Source organism: Haliotis asinina, chromosome 7 (assembly GCF_037392515.1).
Source record: "Haliotis asinina isolate JCU_RB_2024 chromosome 7, JCU_Hal_asi_v2, whole genome shotgun sequence".
Taxonomy (NCBI): domain Eukaryota; kingdom Metazoa; phylum Mollusca; class Gastropoda; order Lepetellida; family Haliotidae; genus Haliotis; species Haliotis asinina.
The window spans coordinates 10,558,765-10,580,734 of NC_090286.1; the positions used below are offsets into that span (position 1 = coordinate 10,558,765).

General features: G+C 39.7%; 1 protein-coding gene and 1 pseudogene across 1 annotated transcript in view; both read right to left on the reverse strand.

The window, feature by feature from the left end:
- Positions 1 to 21,970, reverse strand: part of LOC137290330 (receptor-type tyrosine-protein phosphatase alpha-like) — a 100,559-nt gene that overhangs the window by 38,618 nt on the left and 39,971 nt on the right. The window lies entirely within an intron of this gene.
- Positions 1,994 to 6,425, reverse strand: LOC137291063 (putative nuclease HARBI1; annotated as a pseudogene).

Below are 21,970 nucleotides of genomic sequence, written 5' to 3' on the forward strand. Positions count from 1 at the left end.
TTTGAGTGAATTTAGTTTTAACCTCAATGCAGACAATAGTTCAGCCATGTCGTGACAAGAACAAATTTGACGATTACAAAGAATATGCATTTAGTGTATAATCTGTCGTCAAAAGACAGTAAAACAACTAGATAATCAAAGTTTGAAATTGCAACTAATGTGAAGTTAATACTAACAGCTGATTTTTTTCAATACATAACATAACAAGTAAGTATAGATCGCTAACGCCTGAAAATAGATTACCATACTAAGGATCATAGGGACTTATATTGCTTTTGCTACCTGCATGATCCCTAGTTGGATTTACGTCATGCCCCCAGTCACTGGCGATTGTACAGATACCTAGCCACAACAAACCAAACAAATATTCTACGATCCATAGAGGTGGGAGATCTTAGTATTTTGGGTGTAACTGGATGTGTCGGTAACGCAATATGGAATGTATTCTCAAATGTGGCATGTGGTCATGTAAAACCAACTAAAGAGGTTGACCGTGAAAAACTCTCACTTCGGCCCTTTGCAATGATTAGATATACACTGTCATTGATTTATAACTCCCAGGAGAGGTCGAACACAAGTATCTTGTAACAAGACACACCTCCTCTCAAACGTTTCACAATGTCACTCTGATACTGACAGCAGGAAGGGTATTACTGACTTAAGTTATTTACATACCTCAGGTGATGTATACCTCCAAGGGCCGTTCAAGGTAACCAACCGTGTGAATGTTACGACGACCTCAGTCTTGAGTATCGTCAGGTGATATGAACACAACTATTATGTCTTCATGAAACAGGTTTGGCTACATTTGTCTACACTCGCCAGCCGCACACGAGTTAATGTAAGTCTAGCTAGGCTCCATATAGGTGGCAAAAGTACTGACAGTCTCCATAATTAGTTGGTGTTGATCTAGAGTCCGTTTTCTATGTTATAATTGTACTGTTGTCTAAAGTAATTTATTTTTGTCATACCGTACTGGCTTTCAACTAAGAGCATCGATAGTCCAGATTTCCAGAATGTTACTGTTTGTCGATGACAGATTTGTGCATTCTAAATTTAATTATTTTAATAATGATACATGTATATATAAATTTGTTCTCGTCACGATATTACTGCTATACTGAAGATGTGACAAAAACGTTTCAACTCACCCCCCACACACAATATTCGACTGCCTCTCTACATACATATATCCCTTATGGAGAAAGAATCATAGTCAGGAATGTGTTGCTTGACTGTGTTGATTTTTCATTGAAAGAGATCGATATTTTACAGATTCATCTTTAAAGGATTTTTTTAAAGTCACGTCCACGTTTAAGCCTGTGTTTCTAAAGGAAATTACATTATCCCCTGCTTTGCGCTAAACACGAATTAGCACAGGCCTCCGTCCGAACGCATGAATTGGAATATTTGAAGGCCCGTTCACTAGGTTCTTTTCATATTTGGTACATAAGTTTATCACACTACAAGAAAGTGTCAGGTGTGGTGGGCTGACCTTGAAGTCAAGGTCACAAGAGGACTTTAACGTTTTAAGAATCTCAAGAATCGTTCACTGAATTTCTTTCTTTTCAACACCAAGTGTTATCTATGGCAGGTACAGGGATAAGTTGATTTTGTTGACCATTCAAATTATTTTCAAGGTCATGGCGAGATTTTGAAGATTTCAGAATGTTAAGCTGCGTGTTAAGCTTCTCAGCAAGATATCTCAAGAATCGTTCTATGTATTTTCTTCACATTCAACAACAAAGTCTATCTAGGGAAGCCGCAGAACCCAGTCGATTTTGATGACCTTCACATAATTTTCAGCATGTTAAACTGCATGTTAACTGGATTTATTTTTTAGAATGGCCAGTATTGACAGTATAGGGTGGTCTGAATAAACCCTGCAATAACTGGTATTAGATGTCCTTCACTTTAGAAAATGAAAGTAATATATTAATAATCAACGCATTTCTCGGACAACCATGGAACCATAACTTTAGAAATACGTACATTAGAAGAAGCTGATCGCAAACTGTTCCCTGTATCTGGCTCCTGTTGTTGTAGGAGCAGTAGGTGCAAGACCTTGCATCTGTGCCCTAAGCTGTCCAGGTTGAGTGATGCCTCCACATGGAGCTGGCTTTGGGACATTCCTGTCCTTGCTGATGTTGTGTAGTACAGCACAGGCAATTATTACCTAGGTGAATATTGGAAAAAAATAGTATATACTGAGGACACAACAAATGGTCAAGATACTTCTGTCAATTTAATTTAAATGTAGGATGTAGATGACTTATTGTTACATGCATTTAACCAAGAAATGTGTAATTTTAAATGGTTGAATGTTTGTGAGAAAATCATCCATAGAACTTGTTGTATTTGAATACCCAACCCCTGCTATTCATCAGTCATTGTGGCCTTCATCTATAAAAATTATTTGTTCAAAAATAATTTTTATGGCCTCATTATCTTTAAAAGGGTGCACTTCACATATGATAAAGTGTTGGTAAAATTCCAACCCTTACTAATCTCACACTTATAGTATTTCAACCTGTGGCAATCTTTTACTTTGTAATTACTATTTGTCTGTATTGAGTGAGGTCCTGTTGACAGTAAGATCACATATTTCTAACTTGTCCATTTTCTTTATGTTACTGTTGACTGTAGAAGGTACAGACATTTTTACATTCATGTTTGATAATTGTTACTGTTTTCATGAAATAAATGTTATTGTTTGTCTTAATGATTGTTTTAGCTATTTTTAATTTATCTGATGCATATGAACACCTTAGGGTATTATTGGGAAAATTATAGGTGTATTTAAATTTCATTCAAATTATGATTTTTGTTACCTCAATAGAGTCCTGGAAAAACATTTTTGTAATGCTATACCTTGCAAGCCTTCTGTGGGGAGAGTCTGATTTCTCCATGTAGTACATGAAACCGTCGCTTCAGTTGTCCAATACCTCTTTCCACGCAATTTCTGGTCTTTTTATGAGATCTGAAAATTTGCAATAAATATAGCTGGAATCATCAAATGATCTTATCATGTTTATTGGTGGTATTATGTCAAAATGGTTATATCATGAGACACATATTTGTTTTGACCAAACGCATGATTTCATTGATAAGTCACCTAGGATGCATTTACGACTGAGGAAGTACACAATGTACGACATATTATCCGAAATATGCACTTAGCAGATCTGTAACTCTTCCGTTTCGTTTTCATGTTGGATGTTGAATTTCATATAACCAAGGGAAATCACTCTATATTGGTTCGCACTCGAAATTGACTCGAAGAAATGACCAAAATACATGTTGTAGTTTGCCTGTGGTCCAGGAAGAGGACGTAAAAATGGTGTTAGAATCCACCTCCGACATGGGTACCCGCTGTCGCCAAGCAGATGACATCTTACGGGAACATGGTTCCCCTAAAACAGCCGACATAACCCGCTTGTTGTCAAGATGCGGGAGTCATGTGTTGAGCCAGGCCAACGTGCTACGATGTCGATGATCCGGTCGTCGCTGTCAATCACTAGCTGTGTATTAATAATGTGATAGTGGTGCCTGTTACTGAATTCATTCTCATTAACTGATGGGGCCTGAATTTGAACGTGCGTGCCATCAACTACACCAACTACACCGGGGAAGTTAGCTGTCTGATAGAATCGACGCTGGTGTCGTCTTATTTCTTGGGCTTGCGTGGGAAAGGTGACAAATCTTCTGACCATACGCTGGCTTGTGAGGGAATTAAGCGTTTGTTCGACGACTCTTGAAATGGTGGGTTGGCTGAGTCCATGGTCATCGCCATTGCACATTTGAAATTTGCCAGTGGCAAGATAACGTAAAGTGACCAGCACTTTTGTAACGCACGACACTGCACAACTCCGATGCATTACGGGACTTAAATCTTGTTCAAGTAGATCACAGATGTAAACAATACTGTTTCTGTCAAATCTGTACCTTTGGAGCAGCTCAGTATCATCTAAAGAATGCAGAACGTCTGTTCCTCCATTAAATACTCTTGGATTACGCCTGCAGCCATCTTTGTCTTACATGCCTTAAGTCAAAACAAGTTGATTTAAGCCTAGCAAGGGGAGTCTTAAATAGTTAAGTCAAAAATGACAAATCTTAAGTCTAAGTCTGTTGATAAATATGACTGAAGTTTTTACACAAAACTTAAGTCGAAAAACCAAGAAAACTAAGTTATCGAACAGACTTAAGTTTTTTTAATGACTTAAGTTGTTTGATAAATACGGCCCCTGCATCTTAACTGAATTTTCCGGTTCACTGAGTTTTCTTCATGTCCAACACCAAGCTTCACCTGGAGAAGGTGCAAGGGCTAGTGAATTTTGATGATCTTCACATACTTTTCAAGGTCACGGTGACACTTTAAATATTTCAGCATATTAAACTGTATGTTAAACCTGTCAGCTATCTCAAGAACGGTTCACTGCATTTTCCTTATAGACTTTCAAGACTTCCTTTGTTCTAAAAAGGAATTTCTTTACCACTGCTCTTGCGGATGACATTCATGTCAAGGTCAAAATGTGTTGAAAATATTTGTATGTTTGAACAACTGCAGAATAAGATATCAAGAGATGGGGACTGGTCATGTTTTCTGGACATTTAACTTTATCTTAAATTTCGATTTTCGCTTTTATTACATTTTATGTTTGACTTGATAATTTGCGGAGGGGGATTAAGTCTCCAATGTGACAATGCTTGTTTGATTCTTGTTTTTTTTATTATGTAATTAATATTCTTTTTCAAAGTTTGTTGTATAACTTCGACTGATATTAACTGTATCCTAAGAGGAAGCTATAGAAAAGTTACATGACTGTCCTCTGAAGAGGGTACCTAAAACCATATCATTCAGTGTACATGATCATTGCTAGTTTATATTAACATACGAAGCTAAACCTCCATTTCAGTGAAGAAACCTCATGGGTGAGTGAGTGAGTTTAGTTTTTCGCCGCACTCAGCAATATTCCAGCCATATGGCGACAGTCTCTATGTAATCGAGTCTGGACAAGCAATCCAATGACCAACAACATGAGCATCAATCTGCACGATTGGGAACCGATGACATGTGTCAACCAAGTCGGTGAGCCTTTTATACATACGTACGTACGCACGCACGCACGCATGCATGTATGTATATATGTATGTATGGATGTAAGTATGTATACATGTATGTATCCCTAACTAATTTTCTCCTGCATATCCATACATCGTGGTCTTCACACACACACACACACATAAATACATGTCACATTTATATTATACTAACTGAAAAAAGTCGAAAACACTTGTTATCAGCTGTATGTCAGGTGACATTCCCCAAATCAAAACTTTCAACTGAACCTGCTGAGAACTGTCAAAGATAATGCTCTATTCACTCACACAAACATACACGCATACATACATGCATACATGTACATCCTTTATCATAGACGGTATACTTCAGTCTTGACCAACGAGACCCGTGAAGGTCCCGGGGTAGAATAGGCCTTCAGCAACCCATGCTTGCCATAAAGGGCGACGATGCTTGTCGTAAGAGGCGACTAACGGGATCGAGTGGTCAGGCTCGCTAACTTGGTTGACACATGTCATCGGTTCCCAATTGCGCAGATCGATGCTCATGATGTTGATCACTGGATTGTCTGGTCCAGACTCGATTATTTACAGACCGCCGCCATATAGCTGGAATATTGCTGAGTGCGGCGTAAAACTAAACTCACTCACTCACTCACTCTTGACCAACGAAGCATGATACACACTAGCAGTCAGGTGTCGGTTAATGAATGGCAATGTTCTCTGTATCGTTCTGTGTAGGCACACCTAAGTAGCGTCATTTCTCCACACAAACATAAAAACAAACAGTTTGTAATGAAACACAATGCTAAGAAAATATTTACATGTAACGAGGCTGAAACTGGCAAGCAAAACCACAAAACTGCCACTCACTGCCATAGCGATACACCGTTGCACAGACCGGGAAGGGTATCTAGACTATAAACCTGTTCCAAAGACAAAAGAGACCGTCGTTCATGTTAGATTTCAGAACAGAATAAGACCTACATAACATTTGTGTTTTATTCTCCCGTGACACATCCACAAACACTTACTCTCTTGAGTTGAAACCCTCTATAGTCGTGTGTTCTAAGAGACCATTCATGCACAGGGATGCTCGAATACACACGACATATGAAGACCACGATATATGGATATACAGGAGAAAATTAGTTAGGGATAGAGTCCATCCATCCATCCATCCATCCATCCATACGTACGTACGTATGTATGCATGCATCAATGTACGTATGTATGTATGTATACCCCCGTATTTGACCCGCGGGGATATTTGGTCCACCAACCCGTTTGCCGTGGGTTGCCTGGGTTGCGTCGGTGGAGGACGGGAACCTGGTGGTTGAGGGCATTTGAGCTTTTAACTGCTTTCCATTGGCCCAACACACCACTTTGGCCCTTACTTCACCTAGACGGGTGGGTTGAATGGGCCCGATTCAACCAATCGGCTGGTCATGCCAAGCCCTGTGCATGGACTGTCTGTCTGCCATTGCACAAATTTGATTGGAATTGTTTTAAATTCGGCCTAGGCAATACTGGTGATTTGTAAATTGTTTGATTGTAACTTATGATAATATGAACTTTGCCTAGAGTCGTATGCCAGAAGGCGATGGCTCATGGGCCAATCTGGTAGATTAATAAGTAATAATTCTTCTATGGGAGTATATCATCCGGGTATCCTTGGTGCTGCAAGCTGGAGGTCCGCTTGCTTTAGCATTGTCCTTGTGATACTCCGTGATAGCTCGGATGACGAACCATATGACACCAATCATGGCTTTTGTCATGGCTTTTGAAATACCCCCCCCCCCCCAAAAAAAAAAACAAAAACAAAAAAAACCAAAACAAAAACAAAACAAAAAAAAAAAAACAAAAAAAAAAAACATAAAAAAAACGTCCACTTGAAATTGCTCCTGTTGATAATCACAGACCGTCTCTATCGATTGAGTATTGGCCACGATTGCTCGTTATTGAGACTCCTGACAAGACACCATTTAAGATGAACCCTTTCGCAGTGTCAAAAGATATTCAAGGTATTGAATCTGATGAGCATCGAATCTTTTGTGGGCATTCCGGTCACGGTCTCTGCTTACAAGACCTTTAACACTAGTAAAGGTATCGTCAGAGATCGTGATCGGTTGTTTGCTGACATGTCAGAACTTGATATAGCACGCGAAATGAAAGATCAAGGTGTGCTGTATACGAAGCGCTTTTAAACCCGAAAAAAAACGATGAAACATTTCAAACGACCACCTATCTGTTTTCTTTCTCCAAGTCTCCAAATGTTCCCAAATCAGTGAAGGCAGGTTACTGCAATATCCAAGTTGACACCAACATCTCCAGCCCGCTCAGGTGTTTTAAATGCCAGAAATATGGACACGGTGTATCTACCTGCACATTGTCTGTTGTGTGTGCTCACTTTGGTGAGAAGACACACACAACAGAAGATTGTGACAGTGATTATAAAAAATGCACTAACTGCTCAGGCGACCATTCATCTTCATCGAAACAGTGTTCAATCTGGAGAGAGCAAATGGAAATAAACACAATGAAGTATACCCAAAACATCTCTTTTTCTGAAGCAAAAAAAATGGTGAAGAGATCTCACCTTACAGAAAATTATGCTACAGTAGCAAACGCATCATCTCTGCGCAGTTCTAAAATAACAAAATCATCTACAAGCTGCCAAACAACCTTGACTTGGGTCAACAGCGACTCTCCCCAATTTCTATACCCAGCTATGTCATCAGAGACTGAGGAATCACTTCCTGGAACATCATAAATCATCTTCGCTGAGTCTCAATCGACAGCTGATAGACAACAAACTGCTAAAGGTAAATCTAAGCCTTAGCCTGATATTTCAAAACAACAAAGTGGCAGAGCTCCTAAAGGGTCACAAAATAAAATTCAATTACTCAATAAATATGGGTCTCTTGAAGACATGGACGTATCTGAAAACGTCCATTCTAGGGCACATAGCTTGTCGGCCTCTCAAAAGGTGCGGGGTAGATCCCCAATAAATCCCCCCCCCCCCCCCCCCCAAAGTTTATTCCAATAATATTGTACAGTGGATTTGCAGAGAATTGAGGACTAATTTACATGGATTTCAGCTATTAGTCCAGCTATTAAGATTTTACACCTTCAGCGATATGTCTCCTAGAGACATATTTAAAACAAACATGTACATGACATGCTTGATTGTGATTCTTTCATCACAAGGGATACAAAAAGGGGGATCTCCACCTTTAAGCAAATATTCATGTGTATATCGTGTGTGGCCAAGACGACATCGTCGCATGATGACCTCTTCAAATCTGGACTGACAACCCAAGTAGGTGTAACCAATGTAGGGTTTTATTTCATGTAATTTGTTGATACCTACTTGAGTGTCCCACCTCTTCTACATCAGATCACGGATGCAAGACCTAACGATAGCTTTATAGTCAGTGTATGGAATAAGAAGTGGCGTCACAGATTTGTTGAGTGCTGCGTTAGCAAGGGAAGATTTCTTATTGTATAAATCCTCATAGAGAGGATTGAAGACGCAGTTATATGGAGGGTTTGACTCATGGGAACATAGTTTTGTGATATACTGTAAAGCTAATTTTATACGTCGCTGCTCAAGAGATGGCTCATCAACCTCGACATAAAGGCTGTCAACAGGTGAAGTTCTGAAAGATCCAAGACAAAGTTTTAGACCTTGGTGGTGGACAGAATCTAAAAGTTTTAGGTTGCTTTTGCAGGCTCCGCCATAAACGATGGAGCCATAATCAAGTTTAGACCGTATCAATAATCTATATAAGTGAAGAAGGGTAGTCTGATCCCCTCCCCACTCCCTTTGAAACAACCTTTAACAAATCCAGTGCTTTCAGGCATTTAGCTTTAAGAGATTTAATATGAGGCAAGAAGGTTAAGTGAGAATCAAATACTAGACCCAAGACTTTTGCCTCCTTTACGACTTTGATAGGAGTGCCATTTAAATATAGTTTAGGGTCCTTATGCGGTGTATATTTCCTACAAAAGTGTACACAATTAGTTCTCGACTTTGAGAATTTAAAACCATTCCCAAGACACCATTTATTTATTTTATTTAAACACAACTGCAGTTGTCGTTCAATAGTATGGATATTTGTACCACGACAAGAAATATTAAAATCATCCACAAAAAGTGATCCATCGATCGAATCATTTAAATCATTGGATAAACTGTTGATTTTAATACTAAATATAGTGACGGACAAAATACTGCCTTGTGGGACACCCTGATCCTGATTGTAATGATCAGACAGGGTTGAACCCACTCGGACTTGAATTTAAAAACTCTGATATAAAAAGAGGCAAACGACCTCTCAAACCAAACTCATGTAAATCCTTCAAAATGCCATGCTTCCAGGTTGTATCATAAGCTTTCTCAAGATCAAAGAAAATTGATACAGCATGTTGTTTATTGACTATAGCAGTTTTAACGAAGGATTCCAAACGGACCAAATGATCAATGGTACTGCGATTTTTCCTGAAACCACATTGAATATTTGTTATTAGGTTATTGGTTTCAAGATACCAAACCAATCTGTCATTCACCATACGCTCCATGGTTTTGCAGACACAGCTAGTAAGTATCGGTCTGTAATTTGATGGATCTGTATGATCCTTACCAGGGTTTGGTATTGGAACTACAATGGCATTACGCCATGGAGGAGGAAATTCTTCAGACGTCCATATTTTGTCAAATATATCCAAAAGTGTCAATAGGCATGGTTCAGGTAAGTGTTTCAGTAGCTGGTAATGGATATTATCATCACCCGCTGTTGTGTCATGAGCTTGCTTAAGAGCTGTATGTAGCTCATGTAAGGAAAACACTTCATTGTAATCTTCACCATTATTTGATTCAAAATTAAGGTTTTTCTTTTCCTGTAACTTCTGGTATCTAAGAAATTCAGGAACATAATTTTCTGATGAAGAATTTTTGGCAAGCGTTTCGCCAAGTTTATTGGCAATTTGAGATGTGTCAGTAATCAAACTATCACCATCTTTAAGATGCTGAACAGTAGATTTCGAACCTTTGCCTTTTATTCTCTGAACCATGTTCCATACCTTGGACACTGGTGTGCGTGAATTAATCCTGGAGACATAGTTCTTCCAGGACTGCTGTTTGTTTTGTTTGAACGTACGACGTGCCTTCGCATTTAGTACTTTAAACTTATTTAAGTTATGGACAGTTGGATGATTTCGAAAATAATGCTCTGCTCTTTTCCTCGCTTTTTTGGCCTGTTTACAGTCTGTATTAAACCACGGCTTCCGTACATGTGGATTTGTAGAGGATTGTGGTATACATACTGCAGCTATCTCATTTAAAACGTCAGAAAAAGACAGAATTTTATCACGTATTTGACTGAAACATGATGGTTGGAGTTTAGATGAGCACAATGTTTTAAATAAGGACCAATCTGCCTTAGACAAATTCCATCTTGTGTAAGATGGAGCTTCAGATGGGGATATTTCTGATAAAATAGTTTGAAAATGGCCACTTCCACAGAGGTCATTGTGGACTGTCCAATCAAACTCATGAAGTAGATTAGAGTCTGCAAGACAAAGAGTAGGTGCCGGTTGCAGGATGCAGATATGTATTTGAGTCATCATTGTATATACAGAGTTCATTATTGGATATAAAATCTTCCAGTATTTTACCTTTACTGTTTGTATTTGTACCACCCCAGAGTGGGTTGTGGCCATTCAAATCACCCATTATAAGGCACGGTTTCGGAAGTTGATCATAGAGAGATTGTAGATCAGATAGTTGGAGTGCTGAAGAAGGCGGAATATACAAAGAGCATAATGTAAGTGCACCGTGAAGAGTAAGTCGCACTGCATCGGCTTGGAGAGTAGTTGTAAGAGTTACAGGGCTATGAATAACGTCTTGTTTGACAAGTATTGTCGATCCCCCAGTGGCTCTGTCACCCGGAGGTGAAACATAATGATACGCATCATATTGACGTAACATTAAAAAGATCTGTTTGTTTCAGATGCGTTTCCTGCAGACATATTGCTCGTGGTGCAAAATCTTGGACCAATAGCTGCAATTCATTAAAATTGAACCTTATCCCTCTACAATTCCACTGCACTATATTTGGTGAATGATTCATCACTTTGGTGCATTTATTGGTGATCTACCACGCCTTGATCTAGAAGGCGATAAACTCCCTGTCCGGTGATGGATAAGTTCAGACGTATTCATATCTTCGAGGGATCCAAACTTATTAAAAAGCTGAATCTCATCTTTTGAACCCTTAGCGACTCTATCGCTTTGGTTGATTCTAGTAAGTTTTTGGTTTCCTTTCACAGTTTGTGCGACTTGATGTCCAGGTACAGCTTTTGACTGACACGAATGTGATTTGGATTTGGAATGAACATTTCGACCAGAGGACTATGTATTATCTAGCTGAGTCTTTGGACTTGCGGAGTCCTGTGACAAAGGCATAGGCTGAGGCAGAGATGTCGTCATGGCTACAGTCTGAGTCGCAGAGTCTCCTCGTGGTAATAATTCTTGATTTGTGATGGGTTCAGGAGAAGTAGAGCTCTGTCTGACATTCAACTGAGCGTGTGGTCGTGGGTGGTCTTTTACTAACAGAACCGTAAGAGTCATCTGGGTAAACAGAGGGAACAAGCTTCTTAGCTTCAGCATAGCTGATATTTTGAGAATGTTTTATTTTATTGACTTCCATTTCCCTCTTCCATATCGGACAATCTTTTGATGAGGACGAATGCTTTCCTGAACAGTTGACACATTTTTAAAAGTTATTTGTACAGTCTTCTGTAACATGATATTGCTCCCCACAATGAGCACAAGTAATGCGGTTGGAGCAAGAATTTATCCCATGACCAAATTTCTGGCATTTAAAGCACCTCAGTGGATTTGGTATATATACTTCAACTGGAAGATTGCAATACCCAGCTTTGATTGACTTTGGTGCCGTTGGAGAGACAAATGACAATAAATATGTGTTTGTGAGAACTACTTCAGAATTGTGACGCCCTGTGAAGCGTTTCACGTGCGTGACACCTTGATCTTTCAGTTCAACCATGATGTCAAGCTCCGTCATGTCCTCTAAAAGATGATCTCGATCCCTGACAATGCCTTTACTTGAATTCAGTGTACGATGGGTTGACACTAAAACAGGGCATCCGGCCAACGTATCAATTGACAGCAGGTTGGTTGCTTGTTGTCGTTTATTACATTCTATGAGTAACGACCCAGATCTCTGTCTCCTGATATTTTTCACGTCTCCTGCAATACCATACACTGCTTTGGAAACAGCAAACGGATTGAGTTTAATTGCTTTTTTATCCACAGATTCTATCACTAGAAATCTCGGCCAATAGTCTACCTGTTTCAATGGTCGATAACTGTCATTTGTGCTTTGGTCATTATCAAACTGACGTTTGTTTTCTCAGGGGAGTTTCAGGTTCCATGTTAATGTATATAAGATTCATCATCCCAGCTCCCCACCCACCACCGAGTATCATAAAGAGAATGCTATCTACAAGTGGATCTCCGACCTGCAGCACCAAGGATACTGGGATGATATACTCCAGCAGAAGGATTAAACAAGTAATCAGTCTACCAGATTGGCCCATGAGCCATCGCCTTCTGGCACCAGCATCTAGGCAAATTTTATCAAATTTGAAAATTCATATATCATACAATATATACTTAAAACCAATTATGTCAACATTGTGTTCAAGCCAAATAGTTATTGAGCAACGAAATATAGTGCTCAGGGCTCGGCAGGACCAGCCGATTGGTTGAACCGGGCCCATTCAACCACCCGTCTAGGTGAAGTAAGGGTCAAAGTGGTGTGTTGGGCAAAGGGAGCACGATTACAGGCCCCCAGCGCCCTCAATCCCCAGACTCCCGTCCTCCACCGACACAGGGCCGCAACCCACGGCAAACGGGTTGGTGGACCAAATATGCTCCCGCGTCCACAACGGGGGTGTTGGCGAGCTCTTGGAGTTACCCAGCACCAACCACGAGGAGGTGGCTCGCCACGGGTGCCATTTTGATCTTGAAAAAGCATATGACACTACTTAGAAATATGGCATTTTAAGAGATTCACATGACTTCGGGTTCCGAGGTCGTTTGCCTGAATTTATAGCCAATTTTTTAAATAACAGACAATTCCAGGTCAGTGTGGGTTGTACCCTGTCTGATCATTACAGTCAGGATCAGGGTGTTCCACAAGGTGGTATTTTGTCTGCCACTCTTTTTAGCATCAAGATCAACAGTTTGTCTAAAGTTTTGAACGATTCAATTGATGGATCGTTATTTGTGACAATATTTCTTGTCGTGGTAAAAATGTGCATACCATTGAAAGGCATTTGCAGTTGTGTTTAAACAAGATAAATAAATGGTGCCTTGAATACGGCTTTAAATATTATAAATCCAAAACGAACTGCATACATTTTTATCGTAAATACAAACCACATAAAGACCCTGAACTATCTCTAGATTGCACGCTGAATAAAGTTGTGAATTAAGCCAAGTTCTTGGGTGTAATCTTTGATTCACACTTAACGTTTTTACCACATATTAAATCACTTAAAATAAATGCCTGAAAGCACTTGACTTATTGAAAGTGGTGTCAAATTCTAAATGGGGAGGGGATCAAGCTACCTTTCTCCATCTATATCGATCACTCGTCCGTTCTAAACTTGATTATGGCTCATCGTATATGGTGGAACCTGCAAAAGCAACCTAAAACTACTTGATCGTGTGCACCACCAAGGCCTAAGGCTTTGTATCGGTTCTGTTAGAACCTCTCCTATCGACAGTGTGTACGTCGAGGCTGATAGCCTATAAAACTATCTTTACAATACATTAGAAAATTAGCTTCTAATGAGTCTAATCGCGCATTTAATTGTGTCTTTAAGCCTCTCTATGAGGATTTGTATAACAAAAAGTCTTCCCTTGTTCCGCCTCTTGTGCCACTGTCATTGGATCTAGAACAAAATCTTCTACATTACCCGATTATAGTTCTATTTTTACCACAGAAGCTAACACCATATTAACAGCTCTTAAATATATTCAAAGACACCCTAACCATAAACAGTATATAATCTATTCAGACTCTCTTTCTTGCCTTCAAGCGTTAAAAACATTTCTTGTTAACATCCACTTTTAACAGAAATTATTGAATTGTACAATAATCTTGCTACTGGCCAGTGCGACATCGTCTTTTGTTGGTTACTTAGTCAAGTTGGCATTTCTGGTAACACAATGGCCGATCTTGCTGCCAAGGCAGCACTCAACAAATATGTGACACCACTTGTTATTCCATATGCAGATTATAAAGCTACAATAAGATCTTACATTCGTGATCTGATGCAGAAGAAGTGGAACAACCAGGTTGGTATAAACACATTACATGAAATAAAACCTTATATCGGTTATACTTACTTGGGTTGTCAGTCCAGATTTGTAGAAGTCATTATGCGAAGATGTCGCATTGGCCATACGAGGTATACTCACAATTATCTATTAAAAGGTGAAGATCCTCCGTTTTGTATCCCTTGTGATGAAAGAATCACAGTCAAGCATGTCCTGCTTGCACACAATCACCAGCAGCTGAGAGGATGATGTAAATCCAGCTAGGGACCACGCAGGTAGCAGAAGCACTGTAAGTCTCAATGGCCCCCAGTATGGTGATCTACCTTCAGTTGTTGGTGATCGATATAGCCTGTTTTATATATTGGGATATTAGTTTGAACTTTTCACGTTAGTTATATTTCTGATTGTGATATTCTAGATGTTTTACTGTCTGTCGTCGACAGTTATTTATCATATACATAGATTCCTTTTTTAAGAATGCTCTCGTCACGATATGGCTGCAATACTGCCGATGTGACGTTAAATATTAACGATGTGACGTTAAAGTACAGTAAAATTATTGTCCTCATGAGAGGGTACGTAAGTTCCATAACTTTCGAAGTAAATTAAAGCTCTCCACTGTTTTAGCCGTACGTGTAGTTTTAATATATGGCTAGATATCACGAAATTGCTAACAGCTGAAGGGATGATGTAAATCCAGCTAGGGTCCATGCAGGTAGCAAAAGTACTGTAAGTCCCCATGGTCCCTAGTATGGTGATCTACCCTCAGTTGTTGGCAATCGTTTTTATATTGTAGTGTCCTCAGTAATTAAAGTGTTTTAGATATCATCACTAGTTTTAAATGAATGTCTGTGATACACTAGTGGTTTTGCTGTTTTTTGTCAACAGGTTTTAGATTGTTTCAAGTATTATTGATGTATGTCATGTTTTCTTGTATTGTTCTCGTCACGATATGGCTGCGATATTGCCGATGTGACGATAAATATTAACTCACTCACTCATTGGTGAATTTGATGCGGGGATGTAGTTCGTTGAAATGGGCGAGAAGCTGAATGGGATCTTTCTCAGGTTGAAGGCCAACGAAGGTGTCATCCACTTTGCGGTACCAGCAGGAAGGTTTGAAGGGTGCTGTTTCTAGAGCTTTATCTTCAAGGTCGGTCATACAAATTTCCGTTAGGATGGGGGATAGTGGGGAGCCCATAAATCGTCATAGATGGCATCAGCCCAGGTGAAATAGGTGGAGTTGATGCAGTCGGAGGTGAGGCTGATGACTGAGTCGGTAGAGAGGCTGGCGTTGAGGGGTTGTTGAAGATTGTCAGTTCTGTGGCGTAGTGCCCGGACAGCTTTTTCACGGGGTACATTGGTCAATAGATCCACAACGTCAAAACTGATCATGGGACCTGGGTTGGTGATGTCATGGATCTTGGTACAGAAGTCGGTTGAGTCGCTGATGAAGGAGTTGGCAAATTTAGTGGGGACTCTACTTGGGTAAGTTGCTGGGCGGTACTGTAGAATACCGTGTCACGGGAACAGACTAGTAGACGAGTTTTGACCCGGTTCTTCAAATAGAGTGGTCTGACATCACAATCCTAGCCAACAACCAAACGGACTTAACCAAGCGCAAGCTCACCGAAGCCATTCACATCAAACGCCACAAGCCCACCATCAACCGTGACCAGGGATATTTCATTCCATCTGCTTATGATGCACTCCTACCCAGCCCAATCAACTGTATAAACATATCATCCTCCATTGTAATTCCTTCATTGTAACCCCCTTTATTTGTACATGTCTGGCTTACATTCACTATCTTTTGTGTACTACTGGCTTCTCCAGCTTTCTGCTTCTCCAATCATGGCATTATGTTGCCCCGGTTGTCAATTGTGTTTTCGTTGTATACTATGTTATCTCATTGTTCTTACTAGTATATATATATACAAGTTCTGGATTTTATGCATCATTCCTGCTTGACAACGTTACAAGAATCTGTACCGAAACGTCGCAAGAACGCAATAAAGAAGTTGTTATCCATAACAATGTGTCCTATTTGTACACCTCAACTTCTAAAATGCCACTCAAAAAAGCAATAATAATGCTGCTGACTACTGCATTATCTGCTTCAGACTCGACTATTTACAGACCGTTGTCACAGAGTCCCTGAATCATCCAAATAGCTGGTAGGGATACAGTAAATGTGCGTGAATAAGTGGGGTAAAGTTGTAAGTCAAATACGAAAGACTTCAACCACATCGTGGCAAATAACAAGTTATAACAAAAGGTGCTGTTTACATGGACGAAACAGAAGAGATATGAAGAAAGAAGGCGAAACAATTGTCATCATTCCCCACTGGCAAAATGAGCGGATGTATATGTGAGTAGTAAAGTTGTAATCTTGCAACCAGTTTTCAGGTACAGTTGAAATAACAGTCTACTGGTTAAAAATTAGCTAAGTCAAGTCAGAGTTAACATATGTTTATTGTACAAGAGGCCTCCGGTCCATATACATTGAAGTTAATTAAATGAAGCATTTTACATATGGTGCAATGTGTAGTAATTAGTGATTTACACAGTCCAATTGAAAATTTGGAAAGTCAAGTGCTACCATCCAACACACAGACTTTTTTCCTTCTTAGCGGATGTAACACATATACACAGTTGTAACTGAGACTGCATTTGAAGGGTATTTGCTATAGTTGGGTATTTGGGAAACCAACAAACTGAAAAGGCTGTGTGATAAATCACTACCTAGGTATTACAGTGTCAGTGCATACTAGTGTGGCATTACATATTCCAGTTTAAGAAGGATAAGAAGGATCTTTATACATCTGCCGGTCTTCATGTAATGTGAGATGAGAGGCAAGTGTTAGCTCACTCACACTATGACTACAGATATAGTTAAAGGAGATCCCCGAGTTTGAGGATCCAGTTAATACCACTTCACATTGTTAACCTAACAATGCAAGAAGGTTTTCAGCAAGACGTTGAGTGACAGTCGGAATTACAATGTAACATTAAACGATCTATTACGTTATCAAACGGTATATTCTCTGAGAAATTATTTCTTTGTCAGCTTGAATTCCTGCACGCGAAACTATCATTGTTTTTACTTATTTTCATTCTGAATAGCGGTATTTCCTGAAATACTTTATTTTTCCCTCTCAAGGTCTGATCTAATTAAATCAAAACATCACTATACTGTTCAGTCACCATGGTGATGGTTTGTTTCACACCATATACATCGATATTTTTAACCAATAATTGCGTGATATATAAAATTTATAGCGACATTAAACACACAATTTACGTTAATGTTGAAAGAAAAGTGTTTTGAAATCAGTTTTAATAAGATGAATTAATCGTGGAATCAACAAACAACAAAACTATTATAATGTAGTTTACAAACTGTATATAAATCAGTACGAAGGTCTCATTATATTAAGTTCTCAAATATATAGAAAATACTAAACTATGTCTCGCTTTGCTGGTTATATACCAAAACATTCACTCGTTTCATAAATATGGTGTTGCACGGGACATAGTTTAGTATTTGATTTACTATTCACCCAACATTAGCAAAATAATATCAGGAAAGTACCTCTTGCCTAAGAATTCAACGAGTGTGGTGACAACTTTCCGCGAGTCAAGCAAGGTCTAATACTATTGTAACAGAGGTATTAGCATTGTGAGGTCATAACCGTAAACACTTTGTCAGTGCATATGAGGTTGGGGCGTGAGTGAATGAGTTCAGTGTTACTCCGCTCCTAGCAATATTGTAGCCACATCACAACAGAACACATTCTGCCCATGCGAGGAATCGAACCCCGGTCTTCGGTGTGATGATAGAAATCCCCCAAACACTAGGCTACCCACAGGCCGACACACGGAGTGAGTGAGAGTAGAAAACTACAAATGCAGTGCTTTTGTCAAGAAAGGCATTCAACCACAGTGTCCAGCTTACAAGAGCTCAATTCAGAGTACAATGACATTTCTTAAAATGATGGCCTTCTTTCTAGTGAGATGAGGGACAAGAGTTAACTCCCCGTATATACTTCGTAAACTGCTGTCCCTTTCGGACTGTGCACGTTCACAGTGAGTGAGTGAGTAAATATTTAATGTCACGCGTACAAAATGTACATTTTGAGCACTGTTACCCAATAAATATAAGTGTCACGTAGCTTCGGAATGTAACGACTTTAATTTCACAATCAGATTACAGTGAACAATCTCCCCATTTTGCAAGAGGCTGAAGTCACGCCACAAACAATTACACTGGTCTTTTTTAACTTGCACTGGGAAAGAGATAATGCGTTTTTGTAAATGGCTTCACAGTGACTGAGGGCAAGTCTAGGTGAAGAAGGAAACTGAGAAGGGTCTGACTTCCATATCAGTATCAATATTTACCAACCACTGGTGACGCGGATACACTATGCTTATAATAGCTGTGTTGGTGTGTAATAAATCCGTGAAATAATTAGAAGTGTATTTTACATCTAACCGAGTATGTCTGATAATTGATGTGTTTTCTTCTTCTGTACAGTGACAAAGGTATTTTGATAACATGAACAACTTGTCCCCGTCACTTGTCACATGCATGGTCAAATGTTATTATTATATGAGTGTCCAACTGTGACCTTAGAGCTGGGGCAAGACGCGTGTATAGACGGATAAATCTGAAGCCAACAGCAAGTCACAATACAATAGGCATAACCTTTCTCAGATTTGATTATTTTCATACATTTAGCTCTGAACGACATCGTACGCTGACTTCTCCTCTCTTTCCCTGGTGACATCATTCAGTTCTGTATAGTCTGGATTTTCCAAGCCAGGAGTTTCGTCAGTGTAACCTTTCTTTCTTCCTCCCTTTGGATCTGCTCCATTTGATGGAATCCATTTCAGTCTGCAACAGAGAAGTATGGTGGAAATGTTACAGATGTTGGTCTTATAAAGCAGCAGTCTCAATCTTTCTAATGATGGAACACGTTACCTTCCATGTTTCAGCAGACACATGAACAGCCCGACACCCACCAGTAGCATGACCACCATTCCTATAGCCATTCCGACAGCTCCTTCAATAAGGCCAATTTTGGCAACAGAGTCTGCAATGATAAGAAATACATTTGCTATGATATAGAGTCTGCAGGTGACAACGTATATGACATATAATGTCAACAACATGCATGCTTGGTGATAAGATAATGATTTGCAGTTGCCAAGTTCAAATATATTGCAAGGAAGACCAAAATACTGCATAAGTCTCAAACCTCCGACATCTACATCACATCGGTCACCAGTGAAGCCATCCAAACATTCTCCTGGACAACGGCCATCTGCAGCATTACACGTGACGTCACAGTGTCCACAACGACTGCAGTCAGGCCCATAAGTTCCAGGCTTGCATCCTGGAGGTAGGCAGTTCAGGTATTAAGTAATCAGATGGTACTAAAACATGTTTTAACTATGACACATGATATCAAGTCTCTTAGATTGAACGTGGAGCATCTTTCATATTTGGCCACAGAAGGATATTTTGCATCAAATTATAACTAGAATATTTTCCACTGAACATAATGTGTATTTCATTGTATGAGGAATCGTTGGTGAAATTGCTTATCGTTACTTGTCTGTCTGTGTTACGTGGACAGGTAATTAGCTAGGAGTAATTATGTTACACTTTTCACTTTTGACTTTTGTCATGGATTCTGAGTTTGCAAAGGGACTGCCACATCCTGACCATACAAAACCTGAACGCATGGTTTTCACAGTGGAGTATGTACGTGTTTGTCAGTATTGTACACACTGAAAAAGCCTTTTAGTTGGAGAGTTTCAGCCAATAGCCATGTCCTGAAAAACGTGCGTTTGCATCAAACCTGTTATACATGTCTGTGAGATTCTGCCTGTCAAATAGGCTTCCCCTTCCACCTGTCCACCGCCATATAGCTGAAACATTGATGAGTGCGGCGTAAAACTATACTCACTCTACCTGTCCACCTACTGTATACAGTTTGTTGCAAAACGTTCAAGGCAACGTATAACACCCAGACTCTGGTATCTGTTACCATGCAAATCTGGCATGAGTCGATCATAGTTTAGAGATCGCGTTACGGGACACATCGTTTGCCGATACCGCCCCTCTTCAGCAAGTCGTTGTATAGCATAGCACTTTGGACAGTTCTTTTTCTGCACCCAGTCTATTTGTTACTTAACGGCACCATACGTTGTACCATAGAACTAATTATTTTTAGTGGTTGCTTTCATTTTAGTACACTAATCAGCTGTGCACCTCGTATATAACGAGTGAGGGTAGGTTCGTGATACATTACTCTGAGTACAGTCTTCTCCGATCCACCCTTCCTGACATCCTGTGGTGCAGGTTCCTGACACGTGATCACAGGCGGTACGAGCAGTTTCACACTGACGCGAATCACAAGACTTGCTGCAGTTAGAACCGTACGTTCCGCTTGGACAAGCTAAAAGTTCAAGAAATTACAAAACCGTGACATGTATCTTTGCACACAGAAGAGTTTTATGAACCGAATAGTGAGTGAGTTAAAATTTAAAAGCACATCGGCCCCATCTCAGTCATATCGCGACAGTAGGAAAGTGTATATTTATAAATCCAAATATAAAGAAAATATGAATGTGAATAAAGCAAATAAAACGTTAATACACTTAAATATACCTGTTTACAAAGAACAGTAAATTAAGGATAGTCGGACTGGGAGTGAGTGAGATAAGATTAGAAGTCACAAGGCAGATCACCATACTAGGGACCATGGACCATACAATGCCTAAATTACCTACATGGACCCTAGCTGGTCAGTCCGACTGAGTTCATATGATAACGTTGAATGATGGAATAACTCGAAATAGGGATAAACACAAAACATAAATGAAAGCTGAAGCTCCCTGTACCCTACAGGACCTGAAACCTGACGCTTCCCTGTACCCAACAGGGCCTGAAACTTGAAGATTCCCTGTACCCAACAGGACCTGAAACCTGAAGCTTCCCTGTGCCTAACAGGACCTGAAATCTGAAGCCTCCCTGTACTTAACAGCACCTGAAATCTGAAGCCTACTGGCCGATGGCGGAAAAAAGTTGATTCAGAAAAGATCATGCAATATCTTGTCTGTTTTCACGCTTGACACTGACGGATGACAAACAGGTGGTGGAATAGCCCCGGAATGTGCAACTCGCGTGTAACGAGGCACGACCAGGTTTGTCTGCCTACACGTGATTCTCAGCTAATGTTAAAGGTCACATGCAACCAAAAAATCAAACATAATCAACACACAGTTATCACGTATTCATGATATGTACAAACTTATAAGCGTATAATCGTAAATCTAAAGTGCAATATTTTGTATTTCGGTTTATCTCCTTCTAAACGAAGCAGCTGTGATATTGAACCCAGTCAGGGCTGGTGGATGTGCATTCATGTGTAACGCGGCCTTTTCATTGGAATTTAGTGAATCGTTTGAACTCCGATTTTGCGGGGTTTTTTTACATATAGTATT